Source organism: Neovison vison, chromosome 4 (genome assembly GCF_020171115.1).
Source record: "Neovison vison isolate M4711 chromosome 4, ASM_NN_V1, whole genome shotgun sequence".
NCBI lineage: Eukaryota > Metazoa > Chordata > Mammalia > Carnivora > Mustelidae > Neogale > Neogale vison.
Window position 1 is genome coordinate 190,628,363 of NC_058094.1, and position 21,508 is coordinate 190,649,870.

General features: G+C 42.8%; 1 protein-coding gene across 8 annotated transcripts in view; it reads right to left on the minus strand.

The window, feature by feature from the left end:
- The window catches only part of ELMO1 (engulfment and cell motility 1), a 526,031-nt gene that overhangs the window by 132,468 nt on the left and 372,055 nt on the right, over positions 1-21,508 (minus strand). Inside the window, exon 1 of one of the 8 annotated variants that reach the window (XM_044246384.1) lies at positions 204-430. The exons of the other annotated variants lie outside the window; for them this stretch is intronic. The gene's annotated coding sequence lies outside the window, so the exon portion shown is untranslated. Of the gene's footprint in view, positions 1-203; positions 431-21,508 lie in introns of those variants that run through there. 8 annotated transcript variants of the gene reach the window in all.

Sequence of the window (21,508 nt, forward strand, 5' to 3'; positions counted from 1 at the left end):
CAACTACAAATCCGATCCTACCCAAGCAATGCATGCAGCCTTTGGAATACAGAAGCTCACACATCACAGGAACCCCAGAATGCCCGCTCTTCCATGTGCTCGTTGCAATTCATAGTTTTCTCGGCAGACAATAGGACAAAGCTGCATTTTAGCGCCGGCTGCGGATACCGGCGGACAGATGTGTAAGACTGAGGTTTACTCACCAAGCTCCCGTAAGTCCATCCTTCCCAACTACAAAGACTGCTGCTAAGCTGCTGCCGCCACCAGATGACTTAGAGCCGTCCCCCAGAAGAACAATGTGCTGGAATACCGGATGGTTCCCGAGTAAGCTTGTTCACAAAACAGGTTTCCAGTCGAGCCATGTGAATGGAGACCTGCCGCACACCTTTGAATGGCACACACTTCGAGTCCAGAAGAATAAGCATGTAGCTTTGCTTATGTTTATGGAGCTCAAGCCCAGGGGTGCTCCGATTGGCAGGAATTGCAGAAAGATCAGCCAATCAAAGGGAGCCTCCATTTCAGGGAAACTCCTGCTCATTTATTTAGCATCTTCAGAGATCATCGGCTTTTCTAGGAAGAGCTTTTCTCTTATAGTATCACAAGAGAAAAATAATCCCTTCATTTCAATATTGTGCCCTATGCTCTTTCATCAATAAACACAGAGCTCCTCTTCTCGGCGTTCCTCAATACCTCCACTTTTGTTATAAAGAACTTTAAAAAGAGAGAGAGAAAGAGGAAGAAGGAGAAAAAGAAAGAGCTGGTGATGGGCTGGAGATAGTTCATATTCATCAGCCTCCACCTTGTTGGGAGGAAGGGGGGAGCGCCTGGGCTCAATAATTACTGATTCTGTTGCCATGGAAACAGACTGGCTGCTGCGAGTTGGATTCGTGTAGAACATCTGCTGCCAGACCCATAATCAACGGCAATCTCCTCTCGCCCCCTCTCCCTACTTTTATGTGATAGTGAGTTTGCGTTCTCTCTTCTTCTCTTCCCATGCAGTTTTTTGCCCACAAATGGCATATATCTGCCTTATTTCCTACATGCAGCACACGCGCGCTCAGAGATGCATGCACACAGGAGGGCGACCCAGCGGGACGCCTACAGAAGGATCTATACTCGGATTCCTGTCCAGAATGTAAACAAACATCGACACTGCGCCTCCACCCCTAATGAAAATGTATTGTAAATTAACTTCAAGAGTGAGGGCGTTATCTTTTAAGATATTTGTCACCTGAGAGTCCTGAAAGCCCCCAAAGAAAAGTTTGCACTGGCATTTCTCAGAGGGCACTGTGATGGTTCCTAGCAAACCTCTGTAATGAAGCGATTGAACGGAGAAGCTTGTAGAAGATTTTTAAGCCCCAAACCTTTAGGCTCAGCTCCTTCTCTTGCGCTAGCAGCTCAGAAGGCACGCTGAACACGTGGTGGGAGAGGGATCTCCCTGGGGATGTCGCGAGTCCATTTACTTGGCCCCTGACTCCTCTCCTGTTTGCTCCAAAATCGCCTAGTTACAGGTACCAGGGTTAATGACGGACTCTGGATCTGCTATCTTTCTCCTTAACAGCAGGGGCCGCCACTGAGCAATAAATGGCTACATGGCCCCGTCAGACACCAGAGGGGACTTGGATGGTGGTAATCTTACCTGTGTGCACGTGGAAGGCTTGAACTCTACAAAGACTGATTGAAGATGGCAAATGTCAAAGAAGGTTATGACTTTGGCTTACGTTAGAAGGAAAGGAATTATTCTCCGTCCCATCATGATGAATTTCAAGAACTTCTCCTTCCTGAAGGCCTCTCTACAAACCCAGTGCCCTCGGACCATCAATGACACACAGTAAAAGTTTCAGAGGGGGCTTTGCACATCTCCGGCTCTTGAAGCCAAGTGAACTATCCATCTGTCACATACCTACAGTCTCATAAGCAACAGTAACTCTGAGCCTCCTTTATTCTGAAAGGACTCCCAGCCCAAACCCCATTCTCCTCTATCTCCAAGTGCTCTACTCTAGCACAGTGGTCTTGATGTTGAATTTGTCCCTTCAGGAATCTGAATCCTGATTTTCCATTTTATCTCTTTTTGCCCCTGTGAGCTCGGATAGGAATTCTCACCTATGTTCATCCTGTCTCGCACCCAAACCCAACTCTGGCCATCTATCTCAGCTCTGTCCACATGACCTCCACCACCCAGGACGGTGGCTATCTCAGGTCTTTTGACCGCCACTCTGGAACATATTGACCCTCTTCTGCCTACTCTCTTCTGCCATGAGGACACCTACCCCCTGTCCTCTCACCCTCCTGAGACCCTCCAAATACCACTGTTTGTATGTAGCAACATGGCATTCCAACCTGGTCTTCCCTCAAGCAAAATTTAATCATTTATTCCACAAATTCTGAGTGTTTATATGTCAAGCACTGTGACCAAACAAACTGGCATGGTTTTTACCTTATGGCAAAAGAACTTGAGTGGAGGAGGAAAAAATATGAAGGTATAACTTTCATATGGGGTATGAAGGAGAGCTATGTGCCATGAACACAAATGAAAGGATTTAACTTAGGTTCAGGAAAAGCATCTCAGAGGAAGTGATAAATCTCTAAAGGTGAGCTAAATCTCTAAAGGTAGAGTAAAAATCAATAAACTAAAAGTGAGGGGAACAGTGTCTCAGACATAAGGAATAGCACATGTGAGGGCCTGTCTAGATGAACACTGCCTAGAAGGAAGTATGGCATCTTTGGAAACTCGAAATACACCAGCTGCAGCTGATAGAAGTGAGAAGGCTGGAAGGATGATGTGAGATGAGCTCGGACAGGAGGCAAAAGCTAGACATGTAGGGTCCTAGAGACCACATTAAGGATGTTGGCTCTCATCCTATTAGGAATGACAAACCATTGAAGTACTCCATAAAATGATTCCCAGCCCCCCCAAAACACCTACATAACTCAACATATGAAATAAACTATTTCAAGGCATCTATAACTTGTTGGACTGGTCTAGCTAACATTTACTGGCCAATTAACAGTCCAGATAGCATTCCAAGTACTTTATATGAACTAACTCACTGAATTCTCACAAAAATACTGTGAGGTACTACCATTTCCCCTATTTTTTAAAAAAGATTTTATTTATTTATTTGACAGAGAGAGATTACAAGTAGGCAGAGAGGCAGGCAGAGAGAGAGAGGAGGAAGCAGGCTCCCTGCTCAGCAGAGAGCCCGATGCGGGACTCGATCCCAGGACCCTGAGATCATGACCTGAGCCAAAGGCAGCGGCTTAACCCACTGAGCCACCCAGGCGCCCTACCATTTCCCCTGTTGTACAGAATGAGGAAACCGAGGCATACGGAGGCAAAGTAACTTGAGCAAGTTGACCCAGACACAATGTGGCAGAGCTGGGATTTGAACCAAGGGATTCTAGCTCCAGCTTCTACAAGTGTGATCGACAGGGACCACCTGGATCTTGTCATTGGGAGTTCTCCTTAAAATGAAGATTCCTGGGATCCTACTGTATTCTTCCTGAACCAGAATCCCAGGGAATGGAATCTAGGGACATTTCCTCAAGCTCTCCAGGGGATTCTTACATACACCAGAACTTGAGAATCACTGCTAAGAGATGTTTGCATAAAGAAAATGAATTCATTTTCAATGTACAAAATGAAGAAGAGTTTTTTTGTTTTTTGTTTGTTTTTGAGAATCAGCCATCCCAAACGACACATATCTACATCTACATCAGACCAAGGTCACCTTCCTTTGATTTACTACAAATTCTTGAGTTGAGGGTAGGTACCACTGCAGAGTATGGGGTTCAGTAGTTCCTAGGACAGGCATGTGAAGAATGAACATGGGATTTCTTAAAGACCAAATTCACCAGGCGGGTAGAGATGCTATCAGACCCACCAACAATAACACAGGTAGATCATGTAGTATTTATCGTGGACACTATGAAATGTCATAAATTTTCCTCAAAATTTTTCCTTGAAAATTCATTTTTAAGACCAAATTGCAAGGTAGAGAATATTTTTTGGCCTTCCGTCTGTTCTACCCTCCTCATCTATTCAAAAGCCAGCAAGCAGAGCCCTTGGTTCACCAAGATAGTCAAGGTGTTAGTTCTGAAAAATAAGCTGCTTCACCTACATTTTCACAGGGGTCACTTTCTACCAAATAGCTACACGGTCTTTGGAGAAACTTCCAAGAATTTTTCCATAGAATCTTGTCTAGTAGTTTTGTTAACTGAGATCATAGGCTGTTCGCTAATTTGGCCATTGCTGGGTATTCTTTCCTTTCTAGACTTGCACTGAAAGGGTCTATACGAGACTCAGAGCTGCTGTTGAACCTCAAAAAGGGGAAACCTGCATTTTATTGGTCTGATATCTGAACAAGCCCCCAAGAACTGCTACGCAGTACAATGGCCCTGCACGAGAGAAGCTCAAAATGTATTATCAGTGGTATGCCATCAAGCTTCTGGACACATTCAGAGCTATTATGAGCCATCTGTAGATAGAAGGGAACCGCAACACCAACCTGGAAGATCTGGGGCGGGTGGGAATCATCCCTGGGCATCTGAATAAAAATCAGAAGAAATCTCTTTCTACTTCACCCCCACATGACAGCCTGGAATCTCCGCTTTGTGCTGGGTAGCCATTGCTGGTACTATTTACCCTGCACTTTCTTGGGGGCAGATTCAAGCTAATTGAATTCTATTTCTTTCCGCAAACATGATTTAGTGAATAGATTATTACCAAATTTGATGTGTAATTCATATACCTTTGTAGTACTTTTTAAATAAATTCACGAATCAAAAAAGAATTGTTAAGGGATATGAATTTTGGGGACAAAAAATAAGTGACTATTGTAGAATGATTTCTAAACTAGCTGGCTAAATTTCCCTTAGTTTGCCTATTGGTCTTAACGAAAAGGAACACCATTTATAGTGAGCATTTTAAAAAGGAGCTGGAGAGGATTCCACATACTGGGCTATAGAGAGGAGGCACTAATAGTAAATCCTTTCATTTTCCTGCTGCTGGTCCTGAACAGATTACTTCCATAATCTGGGCATCCATTTCAACAGGAAGTGTGTTCATCACTGGCAAGGGATGTGATGATGATAACTTCCTTAGTTCATGACATGGCTACCCTGAACCCCATTTTTGTTTGGTCAACTGATTCTTAAGAAGGAATAGCATGAGGGTCAAATTGAGCCTCAGAAAAATTCTGGAGTATATATTGTACAAGGCTTACCTCTAACTATATCTTAGCCTTCTTAAGGCACACTCCCTCTACTGGCTTAGCCAGTAGATAGTTATCTCTGGTTTGTTTCCTTTTTTTTTTTTTTTTTTATAACATGGTGCATTTTAAAACCAAGATATATGCCAAACTTCAACTAAACTTGGCCAGGATAATTTTTATATATCTTTTTACCCCCAAGGGGAGATACCCATAACAATATTCCATAGAAAATCACCATACAAAGGTAGATGCTTCTCTTTTTTTCACCCTCATGGGGAGATAAATCAGAACCTACCAAGTCTGCTATAATGTCAGTGTATCTTTAGGTCCCAGGATGCTAAGCATTAATGTGATGTAGCCTTGACATCTATGAGAGGATGGGAGAAATATCAGCAAGTGTATAATCAGTACTGACAATGGGCCGCTACCATTAAACAAATGCCCATTCTCTAAAAAGGGAAACTGAGACCCACAATGTTTAAGTAGTATGTCTACAGTCACCATCCAATAAGGCTGGGACTCAGGATTCAAACTGGGGTCTGTGAAGTACCACAAGCAGTCTATTATGCCACTGCCTCTGAGCTCCCATAAGCAAGTTGTTTGGAGGAGGTGGGATTACATCAGTAGCATTCTAAGGTTGACTCATATTTTGTAAATCATATTTATGAGACATTAATGTGATCAGGATTACTTCCCCTGGACTTTGCCATTTTTGTATTTCCCTTAAAGATGCCTAAAATATAAGCAAAAACTACAAACACCAAAATAAAACCAGATCTATAAAATGCAAACGTGTCTATAAATAAATCTTTTATTCTTTCCTCTTCCAGAGCTTGACTTCTGATAGGCGACTATGATTTGCATTCATGGGGTTGGAGAATCAAGGTGTGGAAATCCTTGAGGTGTGATAAACTTGACCAAATGGAACAGGATGACCTGAGAATGACATGAGGGCCAGAAAAGCAGGGCCCAATACGATGCATCTGTTGTAATTTGGAGTGCCTTCAAAGCAATAGTTGGGTGAAATTCTCAAAGCATATCATCTAGCCAGCTTGAATCTTCCAAATATACCATGGAAATGCATTCCAGAAATGCAGGCTGATGAAAAATCATGCCAAAAGGAAAAATGAAAATGCCAAAATCCTTAACTCAGCCTTGCCAAGCATGTCCACTGGCAATATGGTGGTAAAAAACTACTGGGCCAAAGGTAGGATATTCTCTGGGTGACACAAAATGAGAAACGGCTTCTTCTCCATCACGAAAAGGGAAGCTTTGGGGCTGTTATCACATTCTTCTTGGTTTTCAGCTCTCATGCATGAGTAAACCTCTTTCAATTCTGAGACACATATCAATTTCACACACAAGTGATTTCACCTTTCGAGAAAAAAAAATTTAGTTTCTGATATTCTCAATAAGAGAACCAATTTCACAGTGGTTGGTAGAGATTAAATCTGTGTTTTATCAAATAGTTAACATTTGATGCCTTTACTTTCTCTGCTCTTTCTGCTCACAGATTCACAGATAATCTGTGGTCCTGGTCTCTTGTTACAAAGGGGATCACACTGCAACAGAACAGGGTAAGTCAGAGAGGAAGGGGAGTGATGGAGGGTTTGCTGTTAGCCAGAGGGAAACCCAGATCAAGAAGGTGAGTAGATGCAGTTCACCCAGGTAAGGAGGGAGGGAGAGGAGGTTCTAGCACAGAGGTAGTCAGTTCCCGGGGATCATGTTCTGAGACGCGAAAGGGGGTGGGCAGAGCAGAAGGAGTTTGAGGGCTTCAACAGGGGTCCAGTAGGTCTGGACAGAGCCAGATACCTCCAGGACCAGGAGGATCACAATACGGAATTCTAGGGCGAGTCCTGTTTAAACCCAGTTATTTTTACTTTGTTCCATGATAAAGAAGTTGACATTGTCAGAAGCCAGTCACATTACAACGATGTGCCCGGAGTTTCCATGTATATCAGCAACGACCCAGTAGCTCTCTAGGAAAACTCACTTGGAGTGTGCGTGCTCCTGTCAAACCACACTGCCACAATGAGGACAGGCTTGTTCGTCAACTCAGTTCTTCAAAACCATCAGCTGGTAAGAGCCAGATCACTTCAAACCGCTCTCTATTGTACTTCCAATTAAAGGAAACTTTGAAATGTGAATCATAACCCTCTAGGCAAATGATATTGACAGGTTATTCCCAACTCTCACAAAGAATGAGCCCCGAGACCTAATTTGTGCAGCAATTAAATTCACGCAAAAATATAATTTTATTTTATTGCTCAGTACTTGCCTGTATCTTTAAGCTAGCAACTGCAGGAAGGAGTTAATTTGATAATATAAATAAAAATTGGCCCCAAAGGGCAATAACCAATCCATTTACATGCAAAAACGCTCCTCTTCCAAGTCGTCCTAAGGCAAATATGAAACATGATTTCCAAAATGCGTTGCCTACAATTCTCTCGACACAGTGACAGGCATGAGGATTATAGAGGAAATATTTCAAATAATCACACACACTCAACCATGAGTAAATGCTCTTGCTTATATTTGGGGGGAATCTATTGTGTGTGAGATACCTCAACTGCTCTGTGCATACACAGAAAAAATATATTTCACCAGAAAGTCCAGTTTGGACTTTCTGTAAGTAAGAAATTGGCCTCCATGCATTCAACCAGTGTTTGGGAAGTGTTATGATGTAGGGCCCCTGGGTAGCTCAGTCAGTTAAGCATCTGACTCTTGATTTCGGCTCAGGCCATGATCTCAGGCCTTCGTCAGGACTCCATGCTCAGTGGGGAGTTTGCTTGCAATTCTCTCCCTCTGTCCCTTGTGTGTACCAACCCTTCTACAAGTGCATGTGCACTCTCTCTCAAATAAACACATTTTAAAAATAAAATTTTAACAAAAGTGTGCTATAACAATTGTTCACATATTGCCACATTTCCTTCAAGTCTTTGGGACCCAAAAATACAGCCAGAGTATCTCGAAAGTAATAAAGCACCACTTACTATGTCTTCTCTTCATGCATTTCTTAAATTTCATGTTTTCTTTTTTTCCCCAGTCATCTCTGTTCTGCTCACCTGGTAAGCTTCTATCCATATATTGAAGCCCTCCCAAGGAAGGTCCTCCCTCTATGGAATTACCTCCTTCAAGTTGCTTCTATACAACACATGAGGCCGCACTCTCCTACGTGTCATTTATTCTGCAATTATCTCTTTCCAGAGCTTTCCCCACTGCTATGAACTCCTGAGAGGCAGATATAGTAACAAAACACCAGGAACACCATCCCTAGATGGCTCTGATACCTTACCTGGCCCCTAATATAAAATCTTACTGCAAACCTTTATACTTAGAGAAGTTAACGAAAGCTTTCTTCTGAGTGCTCCTCTGTCATTCTACCCAACATCATGGTAAAGTTAGGAGAAGAGGATATCTCTGAAAACCTCTCAGTGACTAATTTCATGTGTCTCCCATTCCTCCCTCCTCCCACCCCTACAATCCCCAGCCTGAGAGGGAAGAGGAGGCGCTAGGAAGCACTCCTGAAATCCATGTTTTCGGCAGTCTAGGTGCTGGGCCCAGCTCTGTCTGCTGTCTGGCTCCTTTTTTCAAGGATGTCACATCTGTTCAGAACTCCCTTCCAGTTAATGAGTCTTCCTACAATGGAGCCTCAGAGGGCTTTTGATCTTTGTACCAATCAACCTCAGGATAAAGACTCGGGGACTGACTAAGCCAGGACAGCTGGCTTAAACCCATGCTTTATTTCAAGGAAGAATAAACAAAACTTTGCTTGAATTTATAACACGGGATGTTGAAATAAAAAAAATACCCTCTAGACCAGAACCACTAATTGTACCAGATTTGGAGCCTGGTGACAGTCCTGCATCCCCATGTTTTAAAATTGGTTTTAAAACTATAACTGTAAGAACATATATGTTCACTAGAGAAAATGTACTAAATTAAAAACATAACAAAAAAGAAAAATTTTAATTAATTACATCATGCAGAAGAAACCATTGTTGAAGAGATTTAAACCTTCTTAGTTTTTATTTTTACTTAGTTAAGTGTAATTTTGCATTCTGCTCCCCCTCATTTAGCATAATATAAAAAAAAGCCTTTTTATATTTAGACACCATTCACAAACATCATTTTGAATGACTGAAAAATTTAACATATCAATTAATGTGCACATAAGTTAATTTATCATATCCTCTTTGCTGAATTATTTCCCATTTTCCTGCTGCTATAAATAACAATGAAATGAACATCTATATGCATACCTTTCTTTTTCTTCCCAGATGTCTGTGATTCTGAAGCGTCACACTGCACTACATGACTTCATAAATGAAGTCATTAGCTATTGGTGAATTTCCCAATAGCACTTTGTCCCAACAGCTTTCTTAAAATTCTATTGAAATATCAAGTTTCTACCAGCAAAGGGGTAGCAATGGGCCCTTTGATGTCACTGTAGATGGCAAGTCTTCCTTTTTTTTTTAATCAACAGGATGCTGCTATTTTATTTTAAATATCTGTCCCCACACCGGATACCCCAAATATTGTATTTTTTTTTAATTTCTTTTCAGCATAACAGTATTCATTGTTTTTGCATCACACCCAGTGCTCCATGCAATACGTGCCCTCCCTAATACCCATCACCTGGTTCCCCCAACTTCCCATCCCCTGCCCCTTCCAGACCCTCAGAGGTTGTTTTTCAGAGTCCATAGTCTCTCATGGTTCACCTCCCCTTCCAATTTCCCCCAACTCCCTTCTCCTCTCTAATTCCCCATGTCCTCCATGCTATTTGTTATGCTCCACAAATAAGTGAAACCATATGATAATTGACTCTCTCTGCTTGACTTATTTCACTCAGCATCATCTCTTCCAGTCCCGTCCATGTTGCTACAAAAGTTGGGTATTCGTCCTTTCTGAAGGGGCATAATACTCCAGTGTATATGGACCACATCTTCTTTACCCATTCATCCGTTGAAGGGCATCTTGGTTCTTTCCACAGTTTGGCGACTGTGGCCATTGCTGCTATGAACATTGGGGTACAGATGGCCCTTCTTTTCACCACATCTGTATCTTTGGGGTAAATACCCAGTAGTGCAATTGCAGGGTCATAGGGAAGCTCTATTTTTAATTTCTTGAGGAATCTCCACACTGTTCTCTGAAGTGGCTGCACCAACTTGCATTCCCACCAACAGTGTAAGAGGGTTCCCCTTTCTCCACATCCTCTCCAACACATGTTGTTTCCTGTCTTGCTAATTTTGGCCATTCTAACTTGTGTAAGGTGGTATCTCAATGTGGTTTTAATTTGAATCTCCCTGATGGCTAGTGATGATGAACATTTTTTCATGTGTCTGATAGCCATTTGTATGTCTTCATTGGAGAAGTGTCTGTTCATATCTTCTGCCCATTTTTGATATGATTATCTGTCACAAAACAGATAATCATATCTTCCTTTCTTTTTTATAGAAGGAGCTCGAGGGTCTTCCATCTCACATAAACAAGGGAGGGGCAGAGAGGGGGTAACTAACATCATAAACAACTAGAAGCTGGGGTCTCCCAGACTCGGCCAGAGCCTGATTTGAGATGTGAATGTGTTTGCAGGCTTCTTGGCCCCTGGTCTTTGTGCAGAAGGCACATGCCAGCAGGAAAAAATTAGTTGGCTTTTGTCAGGCAGTAAATACCACCAAAATAAACTCTAAAAGTGTTTTTAAGCCACACAAATGAAATTCTACCTCCCTTTTTTTTCTCTTCTGGAAATGGCTCCATTTTTTCCCTAGTCCTAAAAGATATCATCACTCTGAAGACTCACTTCTTCTCCTATCTCACCTTAGCCACACAGTGCCCTTCACTTATGGACTGAATTTGTTCTGTAGTTTGCAAAGTTGTTATAGAATGTACTTTTTCCTTTTAAAACATTATCAGCTTTTTTTTTTTTTTAAAGAAACATTGTTAGCCCCTTTCCATTTTCCATTCATGGATGGATAAAAGATCTAATCCAGGTCACATGTGTTGAGCACCTATGTAATTTTTTTGGTAGGTGCCCTGGGGTAGAAGAGTGAAGAGGAATTTGTCCTTTTTCTGAGGAGTAAGGAGGAGAAAGTGTAGATAACTCAATATGGTCTATGACCATGGATTTCAATGGGTTCATCTAGGATTCTGCATTATGACCTCAAATCAGCCATGAGGTGGGAAAACAGGTGGCCAGGGGCCAGTTTAAAGCAAGCTAATTTGCCAAAAAGAGGTTTCAAACTCAATGTATGGCTGAGTATGGTTAAGTGCTACAAAGCAGGGAAAAAGAAAGTGTGCCTAAGAGGAATCAATTAATTCTAACCCCATGGAAGAGCTCCACAGGGCCCGTGTGCTGGGCTTTGAGGGATAGGCAGGATGTCAACAAAAGGGTGAAGGGTCTTCCTTGCTAAGGGAACATGGGTAAGGACAAAGACTTGGAAGCACAAAGCATGCTTAGGTAGCCATCAAGAGGATAATTAACAGTTAATAGGGGTGTGCTGAAGAGTGCAATAGACATTCTGTTTGGAAAAGTGGTTTGCAATGGAATGTAGAGCTTTTATTATCACTCTGTAAGAGAGAGGCTAAGATTTTTTTAGTGTAGATGTATCATGAGATGAATTATGTTCTATAAAGGTGTTTCTGGGGCACCTGGATGGCTCAGTCAGTCAAGCATCTGACTCTTGACTGGAGCTCAGGTTATAGTCTCAGGGTCCTGGGATCAAGCCCTGGACTGCACTGGTTCCTCTCTCTCTCTCTCAAATTAATATATAAATCTTTAAAAGGAAGAAAGGAAGAAGGGAGGGAGGGAGTTTCTGTTAGGGGAAAGATAACTTTCAGGTGGGCTGAGTCCAGATTCAGAGAAAACGATTAAAGGACAGACACAGTCTATGTAAGAGATGATGGTATTGGGAAGCGGGTCATAGCAGGACAAGCCAGCTGGCCCCTTCTTATGCACTGGTGGATCCACAGGACATGGGAATCCAGAAGAAGGGCTGAGGAAGTCTGGGATTACCCCCATGGTTCCAAGTCAAAGGGACGAGGTAGAATGCCATGCCACTCCTTGAATGGAAGGATGGCTGAAGATGGGATACTGTGAGTGGAGAGGAGGTAGGAGAGAATCAAGAAGAAGGACTTAGGGAACACATAAAGGTCAGGGTCAGTGAAAGGTGGTGGCAGTGCCTCGGGAGTCAGGGAATGGCCAGGATCCCAGGAAGCACAGGTGGGGACATGAGCCAGTGCTTCAGGGTGCTGGAGCAGGAGGAGCACTGGGAAGAGACCTGACACTTGGGAGGTAACTGCTGACCTAAATAAAGCAATTTCAGTGGGTGGACGTGGGTGAACATCAGACCACAGGGAGTAGAGGAGGTAGGCAAGCAGGGATGGCATTCTCTCTCAGAAAATTTGGCAGTGCAGGGAAGGAAAGAGATTGGATAAGAACTTGAAAGAGGAACGGGGGTGAAAAACATTTTTTTTTTTTTATGGATAGGAGAGATTTGGGTAGCTTTTTAGGTTGAAGAGACGAAATCGAGGGGGAGGAAGGGAGGATGCCAATAAGCATAAAAATGTAAGGGATAAAAGATTTATTTTTACAAATTTTTTGATGTCTATCTTTTTCATCAGAGCAGGGAGTCATAACAATGTGACTTCTTTCCAGTCTTAAATTAGAACGACTCAACAGTTCCTCTTATTCTCCACTTGCCTCTTAGAAATCATGTCTCTTGTGGCTAAAGAGGTTTTTGAGTATTCAAGACACCTATTACTGCATTTTAGAGGTATTTTTCTTCTCTTGAGCTTAGCTATATAGTTTAGGTACCTTTTAACTTTTTTCTAAAAATATCACTAGCAACTGGAACAATGATAATTATTTTTTCCTTTCATTTATATCATATGTCACGTATCTATTTTGTGGGAGTGTTCATTTCCAAAGCCACGGGAAGATCCTGTTTAAGAAGGAGAGAACCAAGGGCTGCAAAGAAGGCAAACAACATAGAGATTTTGAAATGTCCATCAGAGGTCATTCTTGACTTCATTAAACCAATGGCTTTTGTGGCTAAAGAGGTTTTCAAGTATTACAGCATGATTTACTGTTTATAGAATCCTTTGCCTCTTCTGTTTAGTTGTATTTTTAGTGAGGGCAAAAGAAAAGTTGCAGTGGATTAACAAATTACTGAGAAATGAAAAGAAAAGGTGGCAAACATGCAACTAGGTAAGGAAATCTGGCTGGGGGTGAGGACTGCATGGAAGATCAAGAAGGAGTTATTTATTTGTTTTTTTCAAACACAAGACATTTGAGTACATTTATATGCTGGTAAGATGATAGCCTCCGAGAGGACAAGATTGATGACATAAGGACCAGACGTGATGACCTGATCAAGCGGTATCCAGAGTGGATGAGAAGAGAGAGAATTCAAAACACAGAAGGGAGAACCCACCTCTGGGGCCACCAGGGGCACCTTCATCTAGAAAGGACACAGGTGGTGAGGGCAGGTGTTGGAGAACAGCCCAGCGTCGTGTCCTCAGCTCGAGGGAGAGCTGGATTAGAATCCAAGCCTCCCCACCCCTAGTCTGGAGCATTGTATCATCATTCTTGTAACTTCCCCTCATGGAAATGGCCCACGTGCTTTACATATACTAGGATAAACCATAAAGAATAGTTTTCTTATTCAGACATGGGTCAAGTATTGGCCATTCCATATTATCACCCTAATAGCCTAATATTGGCTCATTTAACCTTGACAATGTATATATGTTCATATATGTGTGTGTGTGTATGTATTCCCGTATTTCATAGATGAAAAGGCTGAAAAACAGGGCAAGGACATTAATGTGCTCAAAGTCACACAGCAAGGAAATAATGGAGCTAGGGTTTGAAGCTCACTCTTTGAGTTCAAGGTCAATGCTCTCGACTTACTACATCTATTGACTCAATGTACTGAATTTGTTGATGAAACTTATTCTCTTTGGTAAATTGCCAAATTCTCTTCTTGATGCCTTAGGCCAGGGAGGCAGCTGGGGAGCAGGGAGGGGTGCAGAGTGGCAGGTGGAGATGGGTAGTTGAGGCTGAGGCTTTGTCTGTGGCAGCTTCGGTTCCCCATTATCACCCAACTCTGTCCTAAAGCATTTTATAACTTGAAAATTCAATGAATACAAAATGCTGGTAAAATGCATCCAAAACCCATCGATACCTTTTACTCACAGCCTTATTTTTCTGGTATGTGCACAAGCGAATTCTTATCTACTTGAAAAAATTCAACACCAACTCTACATCCTTGATGGGCCAGTGTCTGCTGAGTTGAGGCTTGGGAGCAAAAATGCAGGGTTGCTTGGTGAGCTGACCACAATAAAACAAGCCAAAGCAGCTTCTTCCAACACATTCAGAAGAGCATCTCCATTTTATATGCACTTTTATCATGACAGACACATGTTAAATAGGAACGGCATCTCTGAGGCACAGGTATTACCCTTTTCTGCTTCTCCTAGAAGGACTCCTAGTGGCCTGGGAGCTTTTGGACAGAATCTCATGCTCTGTGATTCACAAAATGGAAATCTGGCATTATATGCCAGTGACATTCACTTCTATGGCAGCTCAAGCAGCAAAAAGCCATATGCCATACACCTCAGATCCAGCCAAGCCATGCAAATGGAAATGTGAAAGAGAAATAAGGAAATTAGGACCAGAAAAGTTCTTGGGGCTGATCGCCTCCAGCACCTAAAACACACAATCACTGTGGCACGAATCAAATCTTCCTACTCTTATGACACTCTTGGAAAATGCAATTTTTTTTCTAATTTAAGAGCACTTTGGGAGGTAAAGGTAAAAATATAAAAGACAATTTTTGTGAATGACATGGCGTGCTCACGTTTACTATTTAATGTGGCTGCTATATAGGCAGGTGGGTGTGCTCAGGGAGACAGCAGTAACCTAAATGGGTGGACTGCCAGCAGGCACGTTTGTCCTCTGCACTGACCGTCTCTCAGTAGCCATCCTGTGAAAGGATAAGCACCATTATTGACATTATCTGCCCCACTGGCCTGGAAATAAGACTGATGGAAAACGGACTACTCCCCAAATGGCCAGCATATATGGGTCAAGATGAAGGGGGAAAAAAGAAACAGAGGGATTTCTTTTTTAATGAGGGGATCCAACCACTCTCCTCAGAAAAGAAACTCCATTTATTTTGTGCTTGTTCTATGTCTTTGAGGTTTTCATTCACCTTATATAAAGCTATGTAGGTGGAAAAATAATTACTACTGCCATTTTTGTTAAGAAAGGAATGGCAAAATCATTTTGTAATACCCTCAAAGTATTGACATCTGAAGAAGAGATTCTAATTGAAAGATCTAGAAGGATTTCTCATTAAGAGCTATTGGCATTTGGGGCAAGATAATTCTTAATTCTGTAGAACTAAAGAATACCTATGGTCTCCAGGAATTATAAGAATGACCATCCCATATTAAAACAGTGTAAATTAATTCAGCTTACTGGCTAGGTGGACTGTTTAAAATAATGTGTGAATTACACATTTCTGGCCATTTATTCATCTGATATCCAACCCAAAGTAATTGGGAAGATCCTATTTCAAAAATGTCTGGAGAATATTAAGAGTTAAAGCTATAGTTCTTTGCTCCCAATGCTATAGTGATTTAATTGAGAAAGACAAGCTTGTAAATGAATGACTACTACAACATGCTAGAAGATATTTTCCAAAAGAAATTCAGACTTCCATGTCATGGGGGCAGGTGTACAGAATTTCATCCTAAATGAAAAGTGGAGATGATAATCATCCAAGGTGGTACCGCTGAGGTGGCCATGTGTAAAATCTTAAAACAGAATTTCAGTGAGCAGATGGAGGAAGACATTAGTGGAAGAAGGAAGGAGGGTAAACCCATATCTGTGATATGAAAGTACCATGGCTTACACAAGGAATTGTAGGCACTTCATAATGTGCAGAGCTTAGAGCAGGTACAGGGTGAAGAAAAGAGGATGAGGCAAGAAAGCTACATTAGGCTGATTAAAGAGAAATCTAAACATCTCGCTAAGGCTGTGAAACTTTATGAGGCAGGCAAGGGAAAGGCACAGATGGATTAAAAGCAACAGTGATATGGTCAGATGTGTGTTGGAGGAGGTTTGGAAAGTGGGAAGTTTTCAGAGTTGGGAGATAAGTTACTGCAACAGCTAGTGTCTCAGTCAGTGACTTCTACATGAATGCTGTGTAACAAATAATCCCAATGGCCAACAAGTTCTTCTCACACTCTCAGGTCTGTCGGTTAGCTGAAACGGCAGTTTTAAGCTGTAATTCTGGGGGCTAACTGGGGAAACTTGACTCCATATACCTCATTCTGAGACTTACACTGAGGGGCAGTGGCCACCCAGGGTACATCCCTCATCTCATGTTGAAGGCAGAAGTGCAAGAACCCAAGCCAACCACACAAGCAATATTCAGGCCTCTGCTCACTGCACATTTGTGATCATCTGACTGGCCTATGTCAAAAGTTAAAGGGCAAGGGAAACAGGCTTCACTCCCTCAGGTTATGGCAAGGACTTCTGTGGAGCAGTAAGGAACTGCAACCAGCCATTCCACCTACCAGAACTGGAGTGAGGAAAGAGGAAGATCTGAGCAAAGGCAATAATGAGAAAGCAGAGGACCTTACACTGATTATAGTGACTTTGGCTGCTGATTGGTTTCACAAGGAGGAACCAGCCCGTAAACTTCCAAACAGGAAACTCACTGGACTGCCAGCTCCATGAAGGCAGAGCCCACCTGTATTCCCAGTGTCTAGCACCATGCTTTCTGTGTCCTGGACACAAAACAGTATTTGTTGAAAGAACGGACAGCATTAGAAGTATAGTTTAAACAGTGACACGATTCACCCAAGATATGGAACACTGACGTGGCCGTGCTGTGTGGAGGGTGGCTGTGGGATAGTAACACTGAGTACCGTCTCCCTCCCAGGCACTGAGTAGATCCTGAGAATACAGAAAAAAACCAGGCTCTGCGCTCAACGAGCCCGAGGATTAAACAGACAACCGCAGTTCATTGTGGTAAGTTCCAGGGTCACGGTATTATTCACAGGGCCAGAGCAAGGGGGTCCCTTGAGGGACATCTGAGGACGTTGTTGCCACAAGTGACAATGGCCGGCTTGAGAACTTTCCCAGGGAAGATACAGGGCCTGTGAAGGGATGATACCTGAATTATGCACCTGCCTAAGTGACTTCCTCCCACATAGTTTCACTGAGCATCTACTATTGTTTTTCATTTCAACAGAACTGCATGGGAAACACATAGAAACAACAAAAGGAGAGGCACAGGGGAGGAGAGGAGAAGAAACTACAAGTTTGGAATTCCCAACTCTCAAATTCAAGCTTCCCCGTGTCTTTTTCTCTCTGTAACAAATTCAGCCTTGCTTTAGTACCATCCTCTTGCCTCCCCATCTTTGTTCCTGCTTTTGACCTCTTTGGCCTAGTGGCTCAGCTCTGTGCTAGAGAGGGAGAGAGCAGCTAGCCTCTGGTGTGGACTGCCAGGTGGGGGCTTTGGCTCCTATCCCGTCAGTCCAGGGGGACTGCTCATGCACAGCTTCCCAGCTGTTAAAGCACCCTCTTGGAAAACCCGCATAGCCACAGAAGGAACTTAGATTACATACACGTTTAAATAACAAAATGTATTTTTAAACTTCTGACCCCCTAGGTCTTGGTATTTTTGCAGGCGGTATTTAGAAATTTCACTTGGGATCTTCTCGGTTCTCCCAGCTCTTATACTGGAGTCCTAACAAATGGCTTCTGACACTACGCTCTCATTCTGATTCCCCGTCTCATCTCATCTGGGGCATCCCCTTGCCTTCCATCCCTTGCCTCTTCCTACTGTCTGGCACCCTGAGCTGGCAATAAAGAGCACCCACTTGATAGCCCCTTTATGTTCTCCCGTCCTACCTTAGGAAACATACCCTTCGAACAGCTCTGTTCTCGACTCCCATAGCACGTCATTTTCTCTGCAATTTCAAGATAAATATTTTCCTTTAAATCAAGGAGGGCTCGTATTTCGCGAGAGATTCCCATCTAATGATGCTCTTCTTAGCAATCCAACTCTGATTCGTATGTGCCCTTTAATTTAAAATGTCTAGATCTCATTATGCCTTACTTAAAACGTAGGCAATTTCCTTTTAATTGGACATAGACTAATAAAATGATTTCTGTGCCATTATGAAATCCCTAGCACAATCCACAATGGAATATGGAATTCAGGTCAGAAGAACCAGCTCACAACTCATGTGGCACCCCAAAGTGTAGTTAACAAAAGGGGAAGAAGTTTCAGAAGTCATTGAACAGAGTGAGGCACGGCAGCTAACTTAGAGGCGTCATTATTTCCACGATCAGGGATGGTCTGCAGCTGGACCAAGAGACTGATGTAGCTTACTGCCGCCCAGCAGAAGAACCTATCAATTCTTTTTGTCTTATAATTGGCAAGTGTCAGCTTAGCACATGTTACACATACAAAGAAAGATACACTGACTCTAGGAAGACTTCGGAAATGAGGATCTTGCATGCGGAGAAACCTCCAAGACGTATATTTCCTATCGTCATGGCTTATCCGAAATTACTCATCAGACTCAATCACGGTAATTATCCTTTCTATACACGCTCCAGTTATGGCAAATGTCAAGAAAGCAAAACACGCTAGCAGTGTTTTCAGCTAACTGAAACCTAACAGTTAATCTTCAAGCAAATTTTAAATAGTTTTACCATTTCTTAGGGAAATTACATAAACAGAGCCAACAAAATCTAAGTCTTTCGGTATGATTCCGGATACAATCCCTTCATAAAGAGATATGGTTGGGCTATCAAATGCATGACCCAGAGCAGTCCCTGGAAATGGACCACTTTATGATGACCCCTCCCCCTCACCCCATTTCTCACGAGTGTTGCACAGACCCGGTGCGGGAGGCACCATGAAGATAGTGTGCTGGGATGTGTGTTCTATTAATTTAATCACTAAATCCACAGGAGAAGCTTGTCTTTTTCTGAAAATGTTTGCCATCAACATTGCCATGACTGGCCTTATTCCTTTTCAGAGGCATTTAGAAGCCGCAGTTAGAAGCTGCTGTCACTTAGTGTTTGCTCTAGGCTGGACTGAGCTGAGTAGTTTATCTGCCGGACACGGTCTAGGGCTCAGAGCCCACCTAGGGACAGTCATTCCCGTCCCTATCTCACAGATGAGCAATCCAGGGCTCACAGGGCTGAATTCCTTGCACAAGAGGTTTCGCAGCCGAAGTTATGCAGCTCAGAAGACCTGGGCTCCTGAAGGCCCAGTGTGCTGTGCCTCTGAGATTCCGCTAAGCCCCTCAGTCACGGGGGACATCCCTCGCCAGCAAGAACGCACACAGAGAACTTCCTCCTCATTTAGGGAACTGTCCCCACTGTAGTCAGTCTCCCTTTGCAGCCAAACCGAAGTTCAATGGGTTTCCACACAGAGGAATGGGAAAATCTGTATTTCTAGATATTAGCACAAACTATCTTGGAAAATCAAAGCAGCTCAATTATACTACACGACCAAGTGCAAATGACTGTCAATTCAGGTTCTGTCTGTTGACACCAGCACCTTACATTTGTACGGGGCAATTTACAAAGCCAACCTTTAAGGGCCTAATCCTCACAGTGATTTGGGGAAATACCACTGTTACTATTATCATTGTTGTTTTTGTTATTTTGCTGCTACCAGTTTACAGGTAAGAAGGGCTCTGGAGGCTGAAGGATATGCCCTAGGACATACCGCTGGTGAGGAGCCCCTGGGCCAGGACTGCCCCCAGACTCTCCTGCTATGCTCAAGCTCAACCTCTCCCTTCTCTCCCCTCCACCTGGCTTTCTCAGTGGGGCAGGGAATTTGCCCCCAGGGGGAGAAATCTGGTTCTTGGAGAAGCAAAAAAAAAATCTTACTTTCTTAATGTATGAAGCACAGATAAACAGACAATATATAAACAGGTAACAATGTATTTGCATAATTAAAATCTCAGGGGGAGGGTGATTAGGGAAAAATGTCTAAAAGAGATCCTTGGGGGGTTGGTAATGCAAAAGAGTCTGGGAAATAACACCTCATGCAACCTGTCTTGGTCGGGCCGATGTTACCTGCAATTAATACAGTTCTTTTTAGAAAGTACACCTACCGGGGTCTTTTTAAAAAGATATCTCTTGGGGGGAAAAAAAAAAAGGTCATAAAGCTGGTCTCTTTCAGTCTTTCTGCTGTCTCTAGATAGCAAAATTGATATTGATGAGGACAGTACTAGATAGCACAAATGATAGGGATGAGGATGGTAGAAGACATTCCTGGATTCCTATCCCAGTGGAAGTGGCTAACTCCATTAAAAAAAGGGAAACAATACCTTGAGCGAACAGCTTAAAAGCACTCATTTAAACACACGTGTGTGCGCGGTGCACACACGAAACCATTTTCTACCTATCCAACAGGAAACATCAAAGGCAAAAAAATAAATCTATTGGTATAATGCATTTGCTTCTACAGGAAGTACGATTTCCTTCATATCAAACCTTAAAGACCTTTGTGAAACATGAGCAGCTTTTTGAATAAATACTTGTAAATGGCCCAGACAGCTGAAAAATGGATAACCTCCTTGTACGACATCGGGGCCCTTTAAAAGACTACTCCTCTACTTAAATATTCATGTTTCAATTAAAACATACACCTACTTTATTAGCTACCCCAGGCCCGGTTCAAATCAATACCAGCAGCCCTAGATGGAATTCTAATGAAGATAAACAACACTGAGTCCTCCCCAGCTTCCCCTGGGCACGGATGCACAAAGCCGCCTTTCACAACTTGCTCCAAGATATTTTACAGTCACCTGCCTCATGCAAATGAAGAGATTCATGTTTATTCATGGCGAGAGTTACAGACCACCTTTCATTCCCTAGGCCAGCTCAGCTAACCAGCGAGAGCGCCGTCTGCTCCACTGGGAAGTTGAGCTGGCCTAGGAAGGGGACTCTGGAATATATAATTGCCCCCTGAAAAGCATGCACAGAAAGTCAGTAAGCTGGAAACAGTTCGGGGAGTGAACATATTTCTCTTTCTCATTCACGCAATCACTGCCTTCAAGCTCTCAAACGATCCCTTTTCTATGCCACCCCATAATCCATTAGATGTGACTAGTTAGTGGTTATTTTCCATGGATAATCTTCCAGGGGACTTCCTAGGATGTTTCCTCTGTTCTGCTCTCCAATTCTTCCTAATTGAGATTTTCTCCCACTGACTCAGATGGAGCCCGTAGCTTAGCCAGGGGCAGCTGCG